The 4,617-nt window shown below is 42.6% G+C and overlaps 1 protein-coding gene across 2 annotated transcripts in view; it reads left to right on the top strand.

Annotated features, from left to right (window-relative positions):
- Nucleotides 1-1,013: 1,013 nt before the first annotated feature.
- Fbxl21 (F-box and leucine rich repeat protein 21) overlaps nucleotides 1,014-4,617 on the top strand; it is a 23,080-nt gene continuing 19,476 nt past the window's right edge. For both annotated transcript variants that reach the window (XM_004632246.3, XM_023716552.1), the window contains exons 1-2: nucleotides 1,014-1,121; nucleotides 1,850-1,918. The gene's annotated coding sequence lies outside the window, so the exon portion shown is untranslated. The remainder of the gene's footprint in view (nucleotides 1,122-1,849; nucleotides 1,919-4,617) is intronic.

The following is a 4,617-nucleotide window of genomic DNA, read 5'->3' as shown; positions in this document are numbered from 1 at the left end:
ACACACACACACAACACACACACACACAAAAGATGTGTTACACGTACAAACTCCCAGATAACTTTAATCATACATTATTAATAAAATATCCATTAAAAACTTTTAAAAGATAGAGGGGGAATGAGAGACGTGAAGACGATGAAAAACAGAATTAAGATGCGTTATGCATATATACCAAGTCCCCATGAGGAATATAATCATTTTTAGCAGTAAATTTGTGCAAACATGAATTGATCAATTTTTTTTTTTAAGGAAGTAGCTGGGGTAGGAGCTTGAGGAGCAGTTACAGAGACATAGAAGATCCGGGGGATATGTCCGCTATGTGTTCACTCTCCTGACTGCAGTCATAGTTTCAAGGGTGTCAAAACATGTGAAACGACACAATTCAGATATGTGCATTTTATTCTTTCAATTATATACCAATAAAGCTTCATAAATATGTATGATATGTATATGCATATATGGAACTATGTCCTGATGTAATAAACAAAAGGGGAAATTCTAGAATGTCACATATAGTTTGCTTTCATATTTTGGGGGAAAAAGCCTAGTAAGAGAAGTTTTAAAATCCTCAGTTCTTACTATGGTAGCAAATAACCATCCAGACACACTTCACAGAAGTGATGTCGCCGTGTTTAACACCGTGCGACTATCCCTCTCGATGTTTAGGAAGGTCCTGTGCAAGTACTGTGTATAGATAAAGGGGTGCACTTGTAGGGCAGGGAAGGTTTTGGAAACTGGCGCTGCCACCTCTGTTTGCAGAAGACCACTCACTGTCCAGACAAGCGGCCACGGAGGCTCAGCAGAGGACTTAATTGAAACACCCCACTCGCTCGCTAATGCGCCCGGGAACCCCTGGTGCCTAAAGGCGTCATTTGGTAGCCAGGGAACGCGTGGGGGCGCGGGCGGGGGGCGAGCGCGCGGGGCCTTGTGGGCGGTGAGAGCCGCACGCATGCGCACAGGGGCGAGGGTCCGCCGCGCCCCCCGCCCCCGGCCCGCAGGACGCGCCGAGCCGCGCGCTCTCCAGCGCTTCTTCCGGGAGCGGGCGGCACGGCCGGGCTGCAGCCGGTGCGGTGCGTGGACGCCGGAGCGCGCGTAGATGAGTTGTTCTGTGTTTAAAGGTAGCGTCTCCTTTGTGGGGAAAGTTCTACCTCTGGGGTTCGCGGAGAGGGCCGCGGGGGAGGGGAGGGGAGGTGCGGGTGTGGGGCGAGGGGGCGTGACGCGCCTCGTGGCCCGCGGGCGACCCCGCGCCTGGGGGAGGGGGTCCCCGGCCCGGAGTTAGGTTCTGCTGGAGCTCGGGTCCCGTGCGGGCTGTGAGCTCCGGGGTGCGCTCTTTACGTTGTTTGTCTTCCCGCAGTGACGGGTCCCCCACCTGTGCCTCCCCGCGGGTAAGCCAGGAAGGGGTTCGTTTCCCCTACCGTCTCCAGCCCGTCTTTACTGTGTTGTTTCTGATACACCTGACTGCTGAAAAGCGCTGAGTGTTAGAGACTACTGCGTTGGCACGACTTCTTGGAGTACTATATAGATGAATAATACAGTGTCATGTAAGAGTTCGTATTTGCTGCCAGGAAATGTTGAAAAGCACGCTCTGACCTTTTCTGTGAATGGAAGGAATCAATATGCTTTCGGGGGCTCTGGTTTTTGTGTTTGGTAGGTGTAACTTAAATAAATGAATAAAAACTTTTCCCAAATTTTGAAATTGGAAAATAAATTATATTTTCTCCCAGAAAAATATTGCAAGTGAGTCCATAAATCATTTCTGTTAATTGTTAGACCCTGAGAGTCCTCTGTAATAAGGTAGCTTCTGCCCAGAATGCTTCGCTGCCAAGGGCCCGCCTTTTTCTTTCAGAGTCTGGAGCAGAGGTTGGGGAGTGAAGCAGAAGAGCTGCCTCTCTGAGTTCCCTCTCACCGCATTCAGGTATTTTAACAGATTGCCCACTTCAGGGCCCATGCACCCCTTTCCTTGCATCTCACAAGGTGTTTTCAATCCAAGTATGTTTGGTAAGCCTCAGTCTTCATATGAGTTACTTCAGAATAAGCATAACCTATTCTGAAATAAAAAGCTTTCACTCTTAAGTAAAAATGTCTTAATATCAAAAAGAGGGTTGAGAGACTGTAGAAAATTGGTAGTTACTCATAAAAACGTGAAAATACCAAAAAGATAGCAAGCACTGTTTTAGGAAAGGGTTGTGTGATGTCAGTGTTCCTTATCGTTTCTCCCCTTCACTCTGTTTTGTTTGATTTGGGTATTTTTCAAAATCTGTAGCTTTTAGACTTAGAAGGGAATGTGGAGGTCATGTGGGCTGCAGAGAACATAAACGCCTTTTTGCAGCATTGTAACAAATTGTTTTGTCCTGTGCTTGGATTATACTTAGTGGGAGGAGGTATTGTTTCTTAGCACAACTGATTGTTTTGCTAAAAAGCCATGTGTTTTAAAGCACTGTATTTGAGAGAAAGTCATCATCTTTCTTTTTAGAATATGCTTCTCCTGGTATTGCACCAGTGTCCGGGCTTCTAGACCCCTTAGCAATCTGCTTTCCCAGCATGCCGTTTTAGAAAGTGGATTAAATAGTGGACATATTTGTTCATTTTCTTCTTGCTACTTCTAACAGATTAAGCTAGCTGTGGAAAAATAGGTTTGAATCTTTATTTTGTTATCTGTAGCATTTACATATTATCTCTGTTGTTAATTGAAAACTTTGGAGCTTTTAAGTATCTTTTGTGTAAGAAGCACTTGGTAATGATTCTTAAGACAGTTGCTTCCATTGCTGCTCCTGGATGGCTTTGAATGTTCCAGTAGTCTGCCATCTGCTCAATAATTTTTCCCTCTAGTATGTGGGAGATTTCTTAGACACTTGTAGAGAACCTGATTCACATGGTCACCATATTAGTAAACAAATCAAAAAGAATTTGGGTCAAGGTAGTCAGCATAGCTCTTAAGTGAACTTGAGTTATCACAGTTTCCTGTTATGTCAGGATGTATGTTTCATGCTGTAGAATTGTGCTAAGTGCCCAGCTCACTTACTATTCCCTTTTCAGAAGTTTGGTTTATAATTTTGTTACAGGGATGATATCGGAGCCTCCAAATAATAAGGAAATTTTCCAAAACATAAGGGAAATGTAATTCCCAACCTGTTAGATGTCTGATATGCTAAGTTTGTATTCTTTAAAAATTGAAGAATGAATGCTAGAGACAATGAATTAAGAATAAAAAGGTATTTATTGACAGACAGATACAGCTCTGGAGAGACAGGAGGGGATATGAATGGGTTGCCTGAGGACCTGACTGTATAGGGATATTTTACAGAGGAAAAGCCACATGGGTAAAATATGGCTTATGGCTATATTATAAATGTAGCTGCTTAGGTAATACTGATCCATTGCAGAAACAAGTCATGTACTGAGTGGACATGGAAAGATCAAAGAACTTCTAGGAAATATGAGTTCAAAGGTCTTGGTCACCCACTGGGGTGATTGATGTCTGTCTAGGCTTCATGGGGCCTGTTTTGTCCTTTGAGGAAGTATACAGGCCGGGTTGTTTCATCTTTATCTTGAGAGTTGATCTCCAGCAGTGGTGTCCCTGGCCACAGTTGAGATGGGTTTCACCATTGTTCTGGCTTTCTTCAGGGCCCATTCCTGTCTGACTACCTGTAATATTTCTGCCTAGCTTAGCTGTCTCTTATAATTTGACAGGATCTTGTATTCTGCTTTGTCCTCTGCCAGCCTTCATAATTCCAGATAGTAACTCTAAGGCAGCAGTGAAGTTCCTTCAGTAACTAGGGAAGTAATCCATTTGATCCTGAACATTAATGACCTGATCTGAGAATAGGTATTAGAACACCATCAGGCTGAGGTAGCAATTTCTTATTTATATGTCTTTACCAAGTTATGTCAGTAATCTCTAGCATAAAGAATGACCTAGAATATATAAACAACAATAACAACAAAAAATTAGACCCTCTCCCAAATAAAAGACCCAATTAAAAAATGGGCAACTTAAATGAATAAATACTTCTCAGAAGTACAAATGGCCAATAAATGCATGAAAACAAAATGTTCATCCTCAGGCCATCAAAAAATGCAAATTAAAACTATATTGAAATACCATCTTACCCCAGAAAGAATACATATCATCAAAAAAATTAATAATCACAAATGCTGGAGAGGATGTGGGGAAAAGGAACTATACTGCATTGGTGGGAATGTGATAATTTATGTACAGTGGAGTACTATGCTACTATAAAGAATGATAAACTTGATGCATTTGTAGGTGAGTGCAACTCAAGAATAATGTTAGGTGTAATAAATTAGATGTATAAGCTAAAAAAAGACATGATTTCTCTTATATGAGAAAGACAAGCCACAAAATAGAAGAAAGACAAATAGAAAATAGGGAGTTCAAATACCCAAATTACAAATTCCATTGTTTTAAAAATATTTCAGTATATATGCCAGTTGATTTCACTTATAGTACTAGTTTATCTTAGTTCATTACCAGTAAAGACAGGCATGCGCCGCCATGCCCAGTCTCAATTGCTATCTCAGCATGCCCCAGAGGTGGGGCCGGTATGGCAGGCTGGGGATTGAACCCCAGGCCCCTGCATCTGCCTAAACAGG

This window comes from Octodon degus, unplaced genomic scaffold, assembly GCF_000260255.1.
Source record: "Octodon degus isolate 3935 unplaced genomic scaffold, OctDeg1.0 scaffold00048, whole genome shotgun sequence".
NCBI lineage: Eukaryota > Metazoa > Chordata > Mammalia > Rodentia > Octodontidae > Octodon > Octodon degus.
The sequence above is the reverse complement of the archived record's forward strand: the minus strand, read 5'-3'. Positions and strand labels throughout refer to the sequence as shown.